This window comes from Stegostoma tigrinum, chromosome 21, assembly GCF_030684315.1.
Source record: "Stegostoma tigrinum isolate sSteTig4 chromosome 21, sSteTig4.hap1, whole genome shotgun sequence".
Classification (NCBI taxonomy): domain Eukaryota; kingdom Metazoa; phylum Chordata; class Chondrichthyes; order Orectolobiformes; family Stegostomatidae; genus Stegostoma; species Stegostoma tigrinum.
Genome location: NC_081374.1, coordinates 39,361,037 through 39,381,925, shown reverse-complemented (window position 1 = coordinate 39,381,925; position 20,889 = coordinate 39,361,037). Strand labels below are relative to the sequence as shown.

The 20,889-nt window shown below is 42.3% G+C and overlaps 1 long non-coding RNA gene across 2 annotated transcripts; it reads right to left on the bottom strand.

Annotated features, from left to right (window-relative positions):
- Positions 1-1,185: 1,185 nt before the first annotated feature.
- On the bottom strand, positions 1,186-19,511 carry LOC125462732 (uncharacterized). 2 transcript variants are annotated; one of them, XR_009446993.1, is made up of 3 exons: positions 19,433-19,511; positions 17,336-17,399; positions 1,186-1,277 (listed from the first exon to the last, which is right to left on the bottom strand). It is a non-coding gene; the product is annotated as an uncharacterized LOC125462732 (long non-coding RNA). The 2 variants fall into 2 exon arrangements; XR_007249698.1 differs by lacking the exon at positions 1,186-1,277 and adding an exon at positions 9,960-10,197.
- Between the last annotated feature and the right edge of the window lie 1,378 nt (positions 19,512-20,889).

Genomic DNA, 20,889 nt, shown 5'->3' with positions numbered 1-20,889 from the left:
GAAACATAAATCCTATCCCTAGAGAACCTGGATCAGATGAGTTTCACCCAAGATCCTTTCACAAAAGAACTGAGGAATTGAGCTAAGGTTAATGTGTAGCAATTGTTGCCATCTTCAGAAACGCACCTTAGAACTGGGGAACAGTCAATGTTTCCCCACTTGAAACAAAGAGTGCCATATTCAGTCAGCAACGCATAAGAAATCATATCACCGAACACCTATGCATGAGAAACCCCATAAAAGTTACACTCAACCAATAACAGATGATTTAAAAAGAGCCCCTTTTTTTTATTGGTTCATGGGATATGTGTGTCCCTGGTTTCGCCAGCATTTTTGTCCATTTCTTATCATCCTGGAGAAAGTGGTGAACTGCCTTCCTGAACCATTGCACTCACATGGTGCAGAGTCACTCATATTGCTGTTAAAGAGTTCTAGGATTTTGACTCAGTGGGAGTGAAAGTACAACAATATAATTCCAGGTCAGGGTGGTGAGTGGCTCTTTGCAGGTGATAGTGTTCCCATGTATCTGCTGCCCTAATCCTTCGAGATGGAAATGGTTGTGGGTTTGGAAGACATTGTGGGAGGAGACGTGGGGAGTCCCTACAGTGCTTCTTGTCAATGAGACACTTTGCTGCTATTGTGTATTGATGGTGGAGGGCATAAATGCTTCTAGGTAGGGGATAGTGTGCTATTCAAATGGGCTGTTTGGTCCTAGATGATGTCAAGCTTCTGGACTGTTGTTGGAGCTGCACTTATCCAGGCAAATGGGGAGTATTCCATGACACGCCTGTCTTATGTCTTGTAGATGACAGACAAGCTCTGGAGAGTCAGGAGGTGAGTTGCTCATTACAGAATTCCTAGCTTCTTGCTTGCTTTTCTAACTATGTTACTTCTATGGCTAGTTCAGTTCAATATCTAGTCAGTGGTAAACCCCAGGATCTGCTAGGAGGGGATTCAGTGATGATGATCCCATTGAATGCTATGGTGCAATGGTGAAATTCTCTCTTCTCTGAGATGGTCGTTGCTTGGCATTTGTGCGACGCGAATGTTACCTGTCACTTGTCAGCCCAAACCTTGATATTGTCCAGATCTTGTAGCATTTGAACATGGACTGCTTCAGTATCCGAGGAGTCACGAATGGTGCTAAACATTGTGCAATCGTCAGCAAACATCCTCACCTCTGGCCTTATGATGGAGGGAAGGCCACTGATGAAGCAGCTGAAGATGGTTGGTCCTGGGATCCTACACTGCGGAACTCCTGCAGAGATGCCCTGGCGCTGACAAAGATACGATTCCAGGTTCAAATCAAGAATATTAAACAGCAACCACACTTTATAGTATAAAGAAGGATTATTAATCAAAGTTTGACTGCAAATCATATAGGATATTATTAACACAATTACTAGAAGTTCGGTCAATAATGGATGGTTTAAGAAGCATCTTAGAGAATGAAAGAGAGGAAGAGAGATACTGAGGTTTATCAGAGCCTGTAGCCTATAGGCTGTTAAAAGTGCTACTGTCAATGGTGGAGCAAGTGGAAAACAGATGCTCATTAGACAATCGCAAAAATCTGAGAGGATTAATGGATTTGAACAAATGTTTGAGACACAAATGAATGAGATCATGGCAGGACTGGAAAATTAAGGATGAGAATTTTCATATTGAAGTGTGGCTTGATTGGGAGTCAATGTAAATTATTGAGCAGCTATGCAATAGGTAAATGGAACCAGCTACGAGTCAGGATGTTGGGCAGTGGAGGTTTGAATGACCTTAAGTCTACAGAAGATGGGACGTGAGATGGCAGGACAGAGTGGTAAAGAAGTCAAATGTGGAGGTTATGAAGGCTACAGATGAGTGTTTCAGAAGTAGTTGAGCTGAGGCAGGTTTGAAGCCAGCTGATGCAACAGAAGTGAGATAGACAGTCTTAGCAATGATGTAGCTATGTGGTCAGATGGTTGACTTTGACACCAAGTGGGTGAATAGTTTTATTCCGTCTCAGATTACCAGGGAGAGGGATGGAGCCCGTAGCAAGGCAATGGAGTGCACATTCATACAGGATATCATTCGTGACTTTGGAAAGGAGCATTTCAGAGCTCTGATGGGCCAGGCACCTGAATGCAGGGATGATTTAAACATGGAGTCTGGATAGAGACGAATAAGAATCTGAGAAGATTGGTAATAGCTCACAAGAGAATTGCCAATCCACTTACAATCACGTGACATGCCACCACCCATTCTTGATTCATATCTGGTATCAGTGAATTGTGTTACGAGAAAAAGTTCGACGGGCTAGTCCTGTTTCCTCAGCAGTTTAAAAAATTCAGAGGTGACTTCACTAAAACACAGAGATCACGGGGGGATTTGGCGGGGTGGATGTTGAAAAGATGTTTCCTCTTGTGGGAGAATCTATAACATAGGGGTCACACTTTAAAAAGAAGGGGAACATCCCTTTAAGACTGAGTTGAGGAAACATTTTGTTTCTCTCAGAGGATCGAGGCTGTTTGGAATTCCCTTCCTCGAAAGACAGTGATGCAGAATCTTTAAATATTTTTAAGGCAGATGTATATATTTTCTTGACGGCCATGAGAATGAAAGATTTTTAGGGGTATGCAGGAATGTAGAGTTGAGGTTAAAACCCAGGACAGGCTTGAAGGGTATTGCTTGTTTGTGTGTTCATACTGCCATAAAGAATGTAATTTCTGCTTTAAGCTGCTGTGAATCAAGGTGATTGCAGCTGAGCCCAATAGGAATAAGAATACTGATGATTATCTGTTCTTGGCCGACCAACGGTGCTAAGAATTGGACTCTGGCCTCCTATTTGCATATAAGGGTTTTTCTGACTATTTGTACTGGAATATAATCAAACCATAAAAATGCACTTTGCATAAGTTGGAAGATTAATTGTTGATCAGATGTAACGTTAGTATTTATAACCAGCCAGCCAGTTTCATTGTAATTAAGTTCAAAACACATTCATCAAGTCAACACTCATTTTGCAAGCTGCCAATCCATAGGCAGTGCAGTTGTAATACAGCTGACTGGAAATTGTCAACCATTTTATTACCATCTGTTTGCTCTATTTTGTATTAATTGTATTTCCAATTTTGTCCTCCTAATGGCCAATTCTATTTCTACTTCTGAACTCTGCCTCCATCAAATCTCTGTATTAAAGGAGAAAGAGAGAAATTGCAATTATATAGTGATCTTCACAAACTCAGTGTTTCACAGGTCTTTCACAACCATTAGTTTCTTTTAAATGACATTGTTTCAAGTGTTGCAGAGTAAGCAAACTTGACAGGCAATTTTTACACAGCAAGATCCCATAATTGCATTAATGTCTGAATGATTAGGCTTAGGCGATTCTGTTTGGAGTTCCAGATAGCCAAGGACAGCGGGAAAAACTTTGGAGATGTGGGATTTTCTGCATCTAGCTGAGAGAGAGCTATCAATTCTCATTCAAATGACAGAGCCTGCGGCAGTGTAGCCCTTCTTCAGAACTGCACTGCTGTTTCAGGATGAGCCCGATTTTGTTCTCAAATTTCTGGACTGAAAATTAAATCCACAGAATCTCTTTAATTTGCACATTGCATGCAGCCTCACAGCAGCACTATCATTTTAAAGAATTCACGTAAGTAGATATTGGGACTGGTGACCAAAAAATTTTATTAAAGGGGCCTATGTTCAGGACCTTCTTAAAAGACAACAAAATAGAGAGTTGAACAGATGGACAGCTGAACTAATGGAGCAGTTGAACTGCGGAGATAGGGTGAGTGGAGGATCAGAAAGCTAGAGAGATTTTGTTTTCAATTTTAGGTGTTGCTATACCAATATAGGTCAGCAAGCGCACGGATAGCGTGCAGTGGGACTTACTGCGAGCAAGTCAGCAAGTTCTAGATGTGTTTCAGACACCTGGACATACTCACTAACCAGGGTTGAGAGGATAACCGTGGTGAGTTGTGATCTGCGCAAGATAGTGCAGGGAAGAAACAAAGCTGATGAAAGTCTCTCAGCACGCTTCATCTGATAAGGATACAGTGAAGAAGGGGAGGAGGACATAGGCAAATTTAACACCACAGGCTGAACCAGCCTTTCAGTTTGCAGCTGGGAGGATAACCAGGGCACAGTTAGTCACTCACTGGGGACCAAATTAACAATCACAACTCATATCTCATTTATTTTTCACAAGCAATGCTGTAAAACCTCACTGATTCAATCCATGCTGCCTTCTTTATCATCTGCCAGATCTTGTAAGACCTGGGGAACCAGGCCAACCACAAGTACAATTGTTAAATTTAAAGCACTCGGCCTCGTTAAAATATTTTAAACGACCAAGCTGTCTCCTGTGTGTGGATTCGATGTTGGGTCCCTGGCCTTGTGTCGCAACGATAAAACGGGTGGATCAGATTCCTCTTTTCGATCTTGGCTGATAAATATTTCACCGAAGCCTAATCTGTGGTGAAACTTGTTCTTTGGGATCATTGTGAGTGGAATTCTAAAGTCCACAATCTGCGCTGCCATTCATTCTCAGCAGCACATCACTACGTCCTGGCGATAGTGACACCGTACAATGACACTGTTAAAATATCCTTCACCATGATTAATGAGACTGGTGCATGGCTACCTAAGCTCAGCAAGGCTGTGTGCCATGTCCTGCACAAACTTGACAGCCTTTGTTCCATGCAAGGGAGGTTACTTTCTCTACGACAAACGTTTCTGAAATATCCCCGCGACACTAGTCCCCTAAACTGGACTCCTCCATTCTGCCTACTATGGGACACTGTATGCCTGGCATATTGGAACTCCTAAACCAACCATTTCCAGTGATTGTCCCTCTCATCGATGGGCTGTCTGTTGAGGTGAGCAAGAGTTTGACCAACTTCAGCCCGTGGAGCCAACCCTTCCTTTCACCAGGATCTACTGGTGTTCCACAGTGAACATGGCCCCACTATCAAAAAAAGACTAAGCAACATATATTGCTGCCTGGTAGTATGTTGGTGACAGTGTGCTGTCAAAATAATCATATTCTCTGAAAACGATGTCAGCAACATTGACTGACTAACACTGCCAGATGAAAAAGTTATGACTGAATACAGGAAAAATAACAGCAGAATTTATAACAAAACCATTCAGCAGCACTGTGCTCATTATTTTCACTCATTGCTGAAAATAAGTCAACATGATGAAGACTTTCCTGAAGAAGGGTCCTGATCCGAAACATCAAACCTTCCTGCTCCTCTGAAGCTGCTTGGCCTCCTGTGTTCACCCAGGTTCACACCATGTTATCCCACGATGAAGACTTGCACAGGATATGACTCAGAAGTGTTCACTTGCTTTTTAATAGGGATGTGTCTCCATGGCTCAAGGCTGAATGTTTAGTTACCTGACTCACTGTGTGTTGGAGTTAACTATTAGAACGTGGAGAGTTTACTGGGAGAGTAAAGAGTGGGAGAGGAACAAGAAGCATTGTGGGGCACATCAAGGCTGATCAAGGGAGGATCAAGCAAAAGCCAAAGGTGATCTTGGGTGTGTCAAGGGAAATTCGAGGGATATGAAGGGAAGTTAGAGGATAATCAAGAAGTTGATGGAAGATTAAGATCAGGGGATCAAGGATGTTCAAGGGGGAATGTAGGAAGGGTGATTGCAGGACAGGGAAGAGTGATTGTGGGAAAGGTTCGGGGTGATTAAGGGAATGTCAAGGGTCAAAGGTGAGTGAGGGAAGATTGAAAGTGATAGAGGGAAAGTTACAAGTGATTGAGGCAATGTTGAGGCCATTGTGACAAACGTCAGGTTATGGTCAAAGACACAAGGATGTGGTGAAAGAAGACCAGGATAGCTGCCATTTGTCCATAGGCACAAGCTTCTGGTTGAAGGTTATGACAATGGTAGAGGATACCCAATTACAAGGCATCTGCCCTCTGTTAAATTTCTGATGCCAAAATAGGTCTCATCCATGCTGTTGGAGCAAGGCTGGCACTGGATCAGGTATAACAGCTGTCCAGTAGTCAGCAAAGAGCCACAGTGCTATGAACACTAGAGCTGTCAGGTTAGAGGCAGCCAGAGATCACTGTAATGACATGTGCTGATATATTCTACTGCCTGTCATATGTCCCTAAACTATCTGAAGATTACTGATAGGCCAGGCCAAAGATGGCTGAGGAAGTTGAAGGGTATAGTCATGAACCTGTGTGCTGTCACCCAGAATAACCTGCAATTCTTTCTTTATTCATTAATTGGATGTGGGTGTCGCTGGCTCAGCCAGCATTCATTGCCTTTACCTCAAAGCCCTTGGAAGGTGGGAATAAGCTGCCTTCTTGAACTGCTGCCTTTCATGTGCTGTATGTAGACCCACAATGCCCTTAGGGAGGGAATTCCAGGATTTTGACCACACAACAGTAAGTTATCAGCGATATATGCCCAAGTCAGGAAGGTGAGTGGCTTGGACAAGAACTTGCAGGTGGTGGTGTTTCCACGTATCTGATGGAGGTGGTCCCAGGTTTGGAAGGTGCTGTCTGGGGATCTTTTGGTGAACTTCTGCAATGCTTTTCTGGGTGGCACGGTGGCTCAGTGGTTAGCAATGCTGCCTCACAGTGCCAGGAACCGGAGTTCAATTCCACCCTCGGTTGATTGTGTAGAGTTTGCACAGTCTCCCTGTGGGGTGCTCCTATTTCCTCCCACAGACCAAAGATGTGCAAGTGAGGTGGATTGGCCATGGTAAATTACCCATATAGCTCAGGGACGTGTAGGTTAGGTGTGTTAGCCATGGAAAATGCAGGGTTACAGGGATAGGGTGCGGAGGTGGGACTGGGTGGGATGCTGTCAGAGGCTCGGCATGGACTTGTTGGGCCAAATGACCTGTTTCCACGCTGTGGGGTTTTTAAGGATACACACTGCTGTTACCGAGCATCAGTGATGGAGAGAGTGGATTTTATGGATATGGTGTCAATCAAACAGGCTGCTTTGTACTGGATGGACTCGATGAGTTGAATGATCTAATTTCTGCTCCTATGTCTTACGGCCTTATGGATGGTGTCAAGCATCTTGAGACTTTTTTGGAGCTGCACTCATCCGGGCAAGTGGGGAGTATTCCATCACACTCCTGATTTGTGCCTTGTAGAGGGCAGACAGGCTTTGGGGATCCAGGAGGTGAGTTAGTCACTGCGGTATTCCCAGCTTGTGACCTGCTGTGCAGCCAATGTTGCAAATCCACTCGAGTATCTTGTCAATGGTAATCCCAAAGAAGTTGATAATGGGGGGGGCCAGTGATGATAACACCATTGAATGTTAAAGGGCAGCGGTTAGATTGTTTCTTGTCGCAGACTGTCATAGCCTGTCATTTGTATGGTGTGAATATCACTTGCCCTTTGACTGCACAAGCCTGGATGATGTCCAGATCTTATTGCATTTCGACATGGACTGCTTCAGTATCTGACGCGCTGTAAGTAGTGCTGAACATTGTGCAATCATTGGTGAATACCTCCTTATGATGGTGGGAAGGTCATTGATGAAGCAGCTGAAGACAGTTGCCCCCAGAACATTAAACCTGAAGAACTCCTGCAGAGATGACCTGGAGCTGAGATGACCTCCAACAGCCACGATCCATCTTCCTGTCCACCAGGTATGTCTCCAACCAGCAGAGAGTTTACTCCAATGTCCAGTGACCCTAGTTTTGTCAGGGTTTCTTGATGCACACTCAGTCGAACGCAGCCTTGATATCAAGGGCTGTCACTCTCAACTCATGTAGGCTAAATCCTACATTGCTAAGTTTATGTCAGTTTAAAATGATGTGCAAACAATGCAATTGTGATGTAAGAAAAATCTGATTCACAAAGTAACGTTCAGGTGTGGGGTGCAGTGCCTGGAAATATGGTGGAGACAGGTACAATTGAAGCATTCAAGAGGGCAATGGGGTTTTGGTTTGGTTGGTGATGGTGTGTAGCTTTGTAGGAAAACAGGTAGACTGGCACTAGATAATAGAGTCGGACTGGACAGTGGAGCTGGGGCAGGCATGATGGGCTGAATGACATCCTTTTGCATGGTATTCATTCTGTCATTCTGTGATGTGTTACTATCTCCATTCAACATCAAATCACCGGTGAACGTGGGCAAGCCTCTCCCATTCTTGCCACCTCTACTGGAGACACCAAAGAAGTGCATGCGCACTGTGAGCAAACAGATGGAGTAACAACATTCAGATTCCGCCCACACACTCACACACTCACACACAGACACACGCACACCCAGACACACGCACACACACGCACACACACGCACACACACACAAGTGTTGTGCAGTAAGAGTGAGGAAAATTTCTGGTGCATCAGGAGATGGAAAAAATATTCAAAACTCAATTAGCACTGAGCACAAGGCCAGGCTACAAATGTGTGTAAAAGCATACGTGTTATCTAATGATTTGGTTACTTTATGGCATTTTTATGGACTTTCTCAGGAATTGGTCACATGCTGTTTTCATCTATTCCATCATTATTTTGCTCATAACTAAACTGTATTAATTAATTAATTTTTAGATGATGTTTCTTTTACTTTGTGCTTTAACTTTTCAATGATAAAGTTACATAACCTGTTAACACACAACACTTCCCAGAATTGTATTTTTACAGCTCATGTTGCTACACCTATCAGCACTTGCAAGGAACTAGATTTACATAATCTTAAAGAAAAGCTATCTTTATCAGAGAATATCTGACGCACCTTGGCTTGATCTTTGCCAAACACTGAAAGACAATTACACAATTCATGTTCAAATGCATCATCATATTGCAGAAATATCATCCTTGCCAGTGACATGATGTACGCTTAAAACTCTTCTTGTACTGTCAACAGATTTGGAAATGTATAGAATCATCTGAACAGAGGAGACGGCTGCCGGTATAACAGCTGCAAATGACAAAGCTCATTAAATTTCTACCTGCACAAGAACAGCCTCCTCAGAGACAATGTATTGTGTACAGTGAGAGATAGCAGGAACTGCCAATACTGGAGTATAAGATAACAAGGTGTGGAGCTGGATGAACACAGCAAGTCAAGCAGCATCAGAGGAGCAGGAAAGCTAATGTTGCAGGTCTGGACTTTTCTTTAGAAATGGAGGAGGGGAAGGGTCCCTGAAATAAATAGAGAGGGGGAGGTGTTGATAGAAGGTGGATGGAAGGGCAGATAGGTGGTGGAAGACAGACAGGTCAAGGAGGTGGAGATGAAGTAAAGGTGAGTGTAGGTAGGGAGTTGAGATGGGGGTTGGTCAGTGAGGGAGAAGGGGTGGGTAGGTGGGAGGGATGACGGACAGGTAAAGGAGGGGGAGACGACAGGGAGGGCAGGTCTTGAGATGAGGTCGGGGGTGGGGAGATTTTGAAGTTGTATTGTGTACAGTGTTGTATATTGGTAGCAGCATCATGTAAATAGACTATGTCTGATATGTGCCAGTAGGGATGTTTTACCCTTCCTTCAGTGGTCCTGAATGCAATTTCCCCATTCCCACTGATGTCCCACAACACGTTTACAAAAGAACAAAAGAGAAGTATAGCCCAGGAACAGGCCCTTCGGCCCTCCAAATCTGTGCCAATCACCATATCCTGATTAAACTAAAAAGCAAGCCTTCTGCCCTTATTTAGCCTGTATCGCTCTGTTACCTCCCTATTCACATAACCATCCAGACGCCTCTTAAATGTTGCCAATGTGCCTGTTTCCACCAGCCCTTCTGGCAGTGCATCCAGAAGGCATCCAGTACCAGAAAGATTTCTGAAGAAGAATCATTTTGGACTCAAAATATCAATTCTTTTTACTTCTTTCTCCACAATTGCTACCAGGTATGTTGAGTTTCCCCAGAATCCTCTCTTTTTATCTTCGATTTCCAACATCCACTGAATTTTACTTTTATTTCTGTGTGATTGTCAGGTCATTATTACATTGGTCCTTGCAGGAGCTTACTATACACAAATTGGTTGCCATTTTTCCTACATTACAACAGTGAAAAGTACTTCATTGGATTGAGGTTGATATGTAAATACAGTGTAGTTTCTTTTAAATGTTTTAGAGATAGTATTCCTTTCACATCTTGCTGTTAATAAGCTCTCATTCTCTGATCTCTGATGTATTCTAGAAAAAAGGAATTGATGCGGTAATATTAGCTGTGTCAGCGACAGGCAATGCCACATTGGTGAGTTCTATAGATGTTGGAGATGCATCTGAAACATAGAGAAACAGGTCAAAAGTAAACAGTGACGACAGAACAGGATCAGAGCTGAACTTGAAAATAAAAACATAAAATGTCTGACTGAGACAAAGGAACAAGAGAACGGACAGAAAGAAACAGAAAGAGTGACTGAAAACTAAAACCAAAGCATGGTACATTTTATAAAAGTTAGATTTTTTAGATAGTAGATGTTAGAAATTAGGTATTTCCATTGTTGCAAAACTGAAAAGGCAATGAGCAGGACACAAGAGTTTAATTATGTTAAAGGTATATTTGCTCTTGTAAGGTGATGGCATGAATTTGCAATGCTCTGCAATATGAGGCAATATGGAAAGCCTATATACACAGTAATAGAAGAGGACATTAATTTGACAAAGGCTGTTCAGTGAAATCTGTATATTTCGTTTTGCATCAAGCAATTCGTGCTAATGTTATCGCATTCATTTTTAAACATCATTCCTTCCATTCCAGGATAGCTTATCAAACACATAAAAATGAAAACTGGTTGTGCCAGTTTACTGTGGGAGTTGATTCCTGGTCCAGGTTTACCTGTGCATTGTTGTCCTTATTGGCTAAAATTCATCTCTGAAACACTGCTGTAGTATTACTGTCCAAAACATTGTCCATCCCTCGAGGGCCCATTCAAAACTAGGATCAAGAGGGTCTAGACTAAACCTTCCCTCTTTCTTGCAATGACTGCCCCAACCACATCCTAACTAATGCTCAAAGTGCTGGAAGCTGGAGGAAGATGCACCTGAAGCAGAAAGTAGATTTAAAGAAGCTGTAATGTGTTCTGCAGTTGAGTGATTGTGTGGTTAGTTGGATCACTGAGCTTGTTCGTTAGTTTGCAGACGTTTCATTGCCCTGCTGGGTAACATCATCAATGCAGTCTCCAATGAAGCGCTTTTGTGTTTTCCTGCCTGGTATTTAAACTCTGGGGTCTGTTGGATTTGATTACCTCATTTCCAATTTTCCTTGGCTGTGTTGTACATATAGACCATAGCTCTATGTGTTTGCTGATGGCTTTCTTAGTGGAGAACCGAGCCTCTAGAAATTCCTGTGCTTGTCTCTGTTTGGCCTGTCCTAGGACCCTGGTGTTGTGCCAATCAAACTGTTGGTTCTCCTTATCAGTGTAAATGGAGATGAGTGAGTATTGGACGTGTCTTTTTGTTGCTAGTTGGTGTTCATGCATTCTTGTGGCCAATTTTCTTCCTGTCTGTCCAATGTAATATTTGTTGCAGTCCTCCCATAATAATGTTACTACACTTACATATTAAACTCATTCATATTTCAAAGATTTAGTTAGAATTTTTGCTGACGGGTTTATTTAGCGCTATCTGATAGATTGGGGCCATCACTTCAGATTATGTCTTTGTGAGTTCAGCGAGACAAAACACAGACAGAGCAGGACAGCAGAGACTGTTACAGCCATACGAATGTCATACAACAAACAACATGAATTCTGAAAAATCTGGTTTTACCAATCTGGACAAACCTGGTGAAGCCCTGCAATACAGCACAGTGTAAGTTTCAAGGATTGGCGTAGTTTGTTTCTCTCTATATAAAATTTCAATGAAAGAAAGGTTTGTTGCTTCTGGGATTTGGAAGGGATCAAGAAGAAAGGGTGGAAATCGTCTTTGCCTGCAGCATGAGATATTTTAAGGGAATGAGAGAATGTAAGGCAGAGCAGCCAGTAGCTACATAGAGATTGATCCTACTGAGAGCCTGGGCTCTTAGAAAATTAATGGCCTGGATGGAGGCCACTGGAGCAACACCCAAGAAGCTTCACAACATCCAGGACAAAGCAGCCCTTTGCTGGTGCCACCTCCACAAGTATTCACACCCACACAAGCTCCTGAAGAAGAGTCTCTCTGCACTCAAAACATTAACTCTGTTTCCCTCTCCACATATGCTGCCAGACCTACCAAGTTTCTCCAGCATTCTCTGTGGTTTTTTCAATCAGATTCAAAAACCTGCAGTGTTTTGCTTGCAAAAGAGTCATGTTGAGTTTGACTGCGTAAAACTTAAGGCAGCAAGGGAAGGGAAATGAAGTTTAAATGCGCCGATGACAAACTGAACAGTCATCTCTGGTTCATGTCTTTGCACATGTGTTAATATTAGTCAGGACACTGTCTATTATGAAGTCACATGACAATAGATAGCATCAAAGCTGAATCTAATCTAACTATTCCCTTCCAAGTGAGACACTTTGTTTGAACACGCTGATTTTGATCAACTGGCTAATTCTCCATTTTCGAAATTGCTCTAGCATCATCTGAAGTCATTATCAGGGCCCCAACTTAGATCAGGTATCTAAGTGCAGATAATGGAACTGAACCATTTGATCTTTGTAACTTTTGAGGAAGCCATGTTATGTAGAATGCAATTACCTTCAAAATGACTCCACAAATACTTTGATGCAGCCCCCAGTATTCTGAAACGTTTCTGATGCTATCACGTAGATCTCAGATTCCATGTAAGACATCCCTGTAATTTTAACACACTTTCTCACATCTCAACTCAGTCCCCATGTACTTTGACAAGTTCCATCAAAACAGTGACTGACTTGTAGTGAGAAATTCTGTATTATATCGCATCATGTTGCCTTAACAGACACATTGAAGCCTAAACTGTCCTTTGACAAACCTTTAGATTACAGCAGCAAAACCTGTGTGAAAATTTGATGAATACAATGACAAGATAATCATCTAGACATCTCTAGTTGTACTTTTACAATGATAAACAACCCCTGAAATTCAAATTCAAATTAATAACACTGAAACATAAATACCTTATACTCATGTAGCTGTCTTCATCATTGAAGATGTCTTAAAGTATGCTTCAAACAGCTGAATGTACTTAAAGTAGTCTCTGTTGTACTTGGAGGAAGCTAATTTCCTTTCACATTCAGGAGGGGGCCCAATATACAGCAATGTGATAACTAACTGGGCAAACTTACTTCTCTGAATTAAGTTGGAATGTAAATCTTTGTCAAAGTATCAAGAGAGCTCCCTCATCTTTACTTATGTCTACTTGCACACAACAGGTAAAATTTAATACTCTAGCCCCACGGCAAGTTTGGTAGAGGTCATATCAGTCATACGGGAGAGTAATGAGTGTAGTGTAATGAGGTCAGCCCAGTGAACCTCTTAGAATATGAGTTCTCTGATTGGTGTTGTTCACCTGTTCCAGTAAGGGAGCCCTAGTTGACAGATAAGAACAGGAGTGTCAGGCATCCTATTCACTCCAAGAGCTAGATCTGAGGATGCTGGATCAGCATCAAGGGCTCTCCACATGTAAATAAAGAATGACTTAACGATAGGATCTATGGAGATATTTCATTGGGTTGGGACCCCACTGTTGTAGAATATTGTAGGATCTGAGCATTTTGTTATATTGCCCTCTCTGCTGCCCTCTCTGTTGGGCAGGTGTAAGTAAAGTTAGTTTGATAACGAGCGCATAGAACTGAGTGTGCATTAGTCTGACTCGATGTAATAAATAACAGAAAAATGGTGGATAAGGCTGGAGTTGAATTTTCTTTTACGCTTCATTTGAGAATTTAGGGGCTTCAAGAACATTTTGACAGAATTTTGGAGCAACTAAAGTTGATCTAAAGAGCTTAAAATATTGTTCCATGTGCATATTGTAGTGAGGTACATAATGAGTCAGCAAGGCTTGTATTTTTAAGAAGTGGCGCTGAAGGGACATTTGAAATAATGAAAGAATTCAAATCAAACAAGGAGAACTTGTGTAATTACAAACAAAGGTTACACTTCTGGTTGAAAAACAGACAAACAAAACAGCAGAAGATGAGTATTTTCCTCACCAGGTACATTAATGCTATTTTTAACTACAGTTGCCCAAGAAACCCCAATGCTGTGGTCCTTTCTAGGCTCATATTATGGAACAGTTAAGAAGAGGATTAATTTTATGTTCCACCAAAGGAAACAATTGACGCTTGAGACTATCGCAAATTACACTCTCATGTTAGAGAAACTTTGTCGGCACTTTGGAATGGTGCAAACATTTTCAATCAATCTCTTGGATACAATTTTTAGGAGGCAAAAGAACATTAAATCCTTAAGCAAATGCAGGAAGCTGATGCAGAAAGAGGCCTGTGATGAGACCATAGCCAGAATGGAAGTGACAGAAGGAGATACTTATAAATTGCAAGGAAGTTCCTTTCCTGATTTGACAGGGGAGACCCACCAGACTTCAGCAAGATTCAGGCCACATCGGCACATTAACAATCTCAAGAGTCTGAAACTGGGATGTTACTGTTACCATGGTAGCCACCAACCAATTAAAGGGTCTTATTTCCAGTCAACGGGCTACCAATGGAAGTATCAGCCCATAGAGTCATACAGCAGGGAAACAGACCCTTCCTTCCAAATAGTCCATGCCAGCCAAGTTTCCAAAATAAACTAGCCCCACCTGCCTGTGCTTGACCCGTATCCATTCAAACTTTTCCTATTTGTGTACTTACATCCATCACTTCCTCTGGCAGTTCATTCCACACACTGACCACACTCTGTGTAAAAAATGTTGTCGTTATGTCCTTTTTAAATCTTGCTCCTCTCACCTTCTCCCCCCACTGGCCCCACCTAGGGAAAAGACTTTCTCTATTCATCTTAACTATGCCCCTCATGATTTTATAAACCTCTGTAACATCACCCCTCATCCTCCTATGCTCCACTGAAGTAAGCCCCACACTGTCCGGCCTCTCTTCATAATTCATATCCTACATTTCCAGCAACATCCTGGTAAATCTTTTCTGAGCCCTCTCCAATTTAATAATATCCTTTCTACAGCAGGGCGACCAAAACTGCATATAGCACACCAGAAGAGGCCTCACCAATGCACAGGCAGGTAGTACTGGTTTAGTTTGGGAACATGGCTGGCGTGGACTATTTGGATGGAAGGGTCTGTTTCCCTGCTGTATGACTCTATGACTGATACTTCCGTTGGCGTAGCCTATTGACTGGAACAACCTCAACATATCTGGGTGGCATGAAAGAATCGAGGAAACAGAAAGGCACCAAGTAACAGCCCAGCTCCAAGTCACAACCATGCATTGGGCCAAGATTATGTAGATCTAAAGCCAGTTCAGGAGCCTGGAAATGTTCCAGCATGTATATGACAGGCATAGAAGCAGAAATTGATGTTATTGAGCAGAAAGATCGAGAGCTGCACTCAGTCAGAGAGCAAGAAAAACAGTTCACAGAAAATTAAAACAACAGAGCTGAAAAAGAACTCCAGCGATGATTGTGGAAACGAAAGATAGAGATTCACAACGTATATTACAATTTTTTACAGCTAGTTACGTTGGTATGAAACTAATTAGTTGTTCGAAAAGAAATATTCTAGGGTTAGAGAGGAATACAACAGTGCATCCTATTGCTTGCCATTGAAGAAGAGAAAATAATATCTGCTTGATGAGAAGAAATTGGCTTAAGGAGCTATAGTTAACCTGGGCTGAGTTACTTATGGTAAGGATCAGAAACAGGACAGCTTGATCAGGGAGAAAAATAAAGTAGTTTTTGAGCAAGGAGAATCAAATAATAAAATATACAGTTTTAATCATCATAAGTCAGCAGGTATACAAAGACAAAAGTTTCTTATTGAACTCTCCTGTGAATTACTTTGTAATTGACATGCCAGTAACTGTGAGACAACTTAGTGAAGAAATTCACAAGGATGTTCAATCATTGCTATGGATGGCTGACATATTGAGAATTTGCAGCAATATTTCACATATAGAAATGAACTGAGTGCAAATAAAGACTACCTCTTACGAGTTTCAGAATCAAAATCGTGCCAAGGTTTAGAAAGAGATTGTTAAAGGACCTTGATCAAAAGCACACAGAAATAGTCTGAAGAAAGCAGTGGGGGAAAAAATCCTGATATTTGGTAACCAAGGCAGTTGAAGATGTGAAAGAAATGGTGAAGAATTGGTGAAACGTTGACAGCGTCTCCAGTTGAGAAATGAACAAACCATATTTCCTTACATTCGATGGTCACGCACAAGAAAACCATGGGAACAAGGACATGTGTGATTGCTGTGAAGTGGAGGAGAGTTGCCACTAGTTCCAGGAAGGGGAAAGATGTTGAATCAATGAACAATACCACAACAACTAAAGCTGTTGCAGTTTTGAGAAGTTGGCTTGCAATTCCTAGGCTGCCAGAGGAGCTGGTGTCAAATATTGGCCAACATTTCACATCCAAAAATTTCAAATTATTTCTAAGGATGGAATCAAAAGTACTCCAAAGATCACAATATCCTCAATCATTGAAAGCTGGTGCAGAAAGAAGTGCACAGATTGTGAAGAGACATTTGGTCAATCATCTGTTAGACAGTAACAGTCATGTTTCTCTTACATATAGGCTAGGAAATTTTCTGATTAAGGTTTTGGGTCCGAAACTTTGATCTTCCTGCTCCTCAAATGCTGCCTAACTGGCTGTGCTATTCCAGCGCCCCATTTATTGACTCTAGCCAATTTTCTGTTCTCTAACAGAATAACTCCTCAATCTACAATAAGTTGCTCGCCTTTTAATTTGATGTTTAAACATGCTCCCAAGTGTCAAGGTTAGCTTTGATCATGCCTGATATCATGAGCAAAAGAAGAGAATTGCAAGAATAGTATACGTGGAGTTTAGTGCTGGTCAGAATGTCATGGTGAAAAACCACTGAGGGGAATAGGAGAAGTAGATGATGGGGTTGTTGTAAAGACACTCATTGTATTCACACAGCAGATTACAACTGGAGAGAGATTCTGATAGTTTCATATAAATCATTTGCTTGAAAGAGGAAACCTGGCAAAGGGAGAGCACAGAAAGCTTCTATAATCTAAATTGTTCCCTCCACCCACATGAAACTCAGAAAGCAAGCGAAAGTCAAAAAGAAACTGAAAGTTTTACAAAGTCAACTGAATGAATAAAGAGCCTTCAATTAAGAAGAATCAATCATTGTCACACTCACAAATTAAATGGAGCTAATAGTCAAACTCAATGTTCAGATCTGACTCAGTCAGCAACGCTGAGAAAGCAGAATGAAACCCGTGGAAATGAAAACAGCCATTCTGTCAGAAAGAGAAAACAGCCAGGCCTTTCAGCCCGAAATGTTGACTTACCTGCTCCTCAGATGCTGTCAGACCTGCTGTGTTTTTCCAGCCTCATGCCCACAGATTCAAGCAGCTGGAGAAGGTTCGTTGGAAATAGATAGGAAGGAAGAAAGATAGAAAAAACAAGTTGTTGTTTTCATTTCTTCTCAATAAAAAATGACATCTTTCTATCAAACACGTAAGTTGTTAACGGGACAAACAATTAATTTACATACAAATTACTGTCTGAGTATCGGCCATGTATATTTTGGCGGTGATTGGAGTAAAATCAATCCCGTAACCCAACCAATTAAATTTTCAGGTTATAGAATATAGAATATAGGACAGAGAATATTCCAGGAACTTACGCACTTGTACCATTCCACATTTTAACATTCAAAACTGGGTGTTTTTAAGCAGGTAGAAAGTGTAATGTATTGCAGTATCGGAACATTTGTTCTCTAACCCTCTTTGCTGTTGTGTCTGTTGGGGTGGTATAAGTAGTTAGTTTTCGAATGGCTGCCTGCAGATGAGACTGTGTTAATCTTAGCTAGTGCAATGTCCAACAGCCAGCCTGCTGCCTCCTCCCCGATTGAGTTTATGGTGGTAAAGCTCATGGATGGCCTTCCAAAAGCATTCACGGGTTGAGGGCATCACTGGTAAGGCCAGCATCTGAGTGCCATAGAGCATATAAGAAACAACTACTTTGCTGTGGGTCAGGAGTCACATGTAGGCCAGACCAGGCAAGGATGGCAGTTTCCTTCCCGGAAAGACATTAGTGAACCAGATGGGTTTTTCCCCAACAATTACCGATGAATTCAATTTTATCATTAGACTCTTAATTCCATAATTGACCATAGACTCTGTACAATGTGGAAACAGGGCCTTTTGCCCAACAAGTCCACACCAACCCTCAGAGAAACCCACTCAGACAAATCCCTCTATACCCCACCTAACCTACACATCCCTGAACACTATGGACAATTCAGCATGTCCGATCCACCTACCCTGCTCATCTTTGGGCTGAGGGAGGAAACCGGAGCACTCGGAGGAAGCCCACGCAGACACAGGGAGAATGTGCAAACTCTGCACAGACCGTCACCCGGGGCGAGAATCAAACCTGGTCCCTGGCGCTGTGAGGCTGCAGTGCCAACCACGGAGCCACCGTGCCACATATTCTTTATTGAGTTCAAATTCCACCACCTGCCATGGCGGGATTTGAACCCAGATCCCCAGAACATTATCTTTAGGTTTGTAATTGGGCAATTATTGTGCCTTTCAGGTCCTCACCCAAAGGTGTTTGTTGGGACATGCTGTGCGTGCGTGGAAATCACCATGTGGCTCTATCCCTGACTCAAAGGCACTTAGTGTCTGATAACAGGTCACCGCATTAAGAAAGGGAAGATGTTTGCTTAATGCAAAACCCCTCCCCCTCTCAACATCCATCCTATAATCCCCCTCTTGCCATGGCTCACCTATGGCCTGGGCCTCTGAGTGGGCCTGGGCCTTGGGTAAATATATTACTGGCATCAGCCTCCCTGAAGAACCTCCCGCTGAACAGCAGAGCTTGGTAGATGGGACACCAGCACCCCTACACTCACCCTCCCAAACCACGCTCCCCCCCAACCAGGTCCTAAACTACAGCGACTACACCCACCACTGCCCAGGTAATTGTCGAATTAGCATTCAGCATGGGTCTACACACCTCTCCCCATCACCTACATTAAGTATCACCCAACATGTGCCAATCTGCCCTCTCTGCATTGCTTGCAGAACTGGCAAGCTGGACCTCTAGGCATCATTCTCCATGGTCCTCCTGACCACTATTACGATAAAAAGTGGCCAGCCCTGGACCTCTAGGAAGTTTATTCTAAAAGCATTGCAAGAAACACGAGCAGGAGTAACATTGCACCCTTTTAATATAATGGCTGCAATTCGGATATGAATTGAGTGTGCCTCCTTAAGCTGGCACTTCTCTCCACCATGAACATGGATTGTGATGATTGCACCAAATGGAAAATTCCACATTGATTGAACACAGCTCAAGTATCAAATTATCAGTGAAGTCTAACAAACCAAACGCAAGAGGAGAGCTTGGCTTAGTTTTCCTGCTTCCAGTTAACAAACCTGAGTCCTTGTATTGGTTCTTCCTCTGAAGATGTGAGAGCTTCATCCATGACAGCTACATTCTTCAGTTTTATTTCCTTTCTATAGACGTAGCAAATTATCAGTGCTTCAGAGAAAATGGTCAAATATTGATAGACTAGCCATCATCAATCATTTAGTTATTGACAGTTAGAAGCACTTTAGAACTGAAAAGGTTAAGTGCCGTTTGACACTTGTTTTTTTTTCCCTCAGATTCTCTGCAGCTCTGCAAACATTTCATCATCACACAGTGATGTGGTGGAAAATTAGTTCAATTTATTTCCCCTCCCACTAAGATAATGACTGGACACCATTTAGTCACTGTATTTGTTTTGAAATTTCAGAGGATGATTGGTGCTGACTCAGAGATACCAGGCTCCATGTGAATTGGCTTCATCTATTGACCTCTCTACCATGCGACCACATAACGACAATATGGCAGATCTCCTAGTGACAACTGGCTTGTTTTAAAATATCTTTACTCTTAATTATAATGAAGCAAAAGGGAATAATGCAAAACTTTATGATATAGACGTTAGTCAGTCTAATTGGCCACAGGGGCAATGACTGAGAGGAAACAATTTTAGATCATTCATTTCTCTGTTTTCTCTCCCTTTCATCTCTACAAAGGCCTGTTTATATCCATAATCCTCACCTGAGAGCCTAAACGTGGACTTTTCTCAGAGATGAGGAGAATTTATTTCTCTCAAAATGCCCAAGTCTCTTCCCTAGAGAACATTGGAGGCAGGATCATTAAATATTTTAAGATTCTTCACAGACTGGGGAATCACAGACAAACACAGATAGGCAAGAAAATGGAGCTGAGACCGCAATCAGATCAGTTATGCACGTGTTAAACAATGGAGTTAACTCAAGATCTGCATGGCCTACTCATGCTCCCCATTGGTGTGTTTTTCATCAGTTCCCAGCCTAATGACAGGCCCGCGGTGATCGTTGACACGCTAGAGTGGGATGGCAAGTTTTATAATGGGTCAGGCAGAGACAGACCCTGACAGACCTGTCAGCCAGCACAGAGATCGAGCCCCAGTTTCTGGCATTAAGCTGATTCACTTACCAGCTGTCTAACCAATACAGCTAAATTGCCCTGTTGTTGTCTGTGCTCCTTAGAATGGAGTAGGATGGTGACAGGAAGCAGTCTGAGTTGATTCAGCCATGTGATGATGTGGGCAATGCCAGTGTTACTTGCCCACCCCAAATTGGCCATGAGAAGGTGATGAATCCCACAGTTTGTGAATTTTCATACGGAAGCTTATCCAATACTTTCTGGCTCTCTGACAGTTCAAGAACTGTGCAATGATTTGTCAATAGCTACCGGTAACTATAGAAGATAACCAACATCAGCCTAGACTTTAGAAAAAAACTTGTAAACATAGCTCCATACTGAGAGCTGGGCCCTCAATAAGACCGATGAGAAGAGG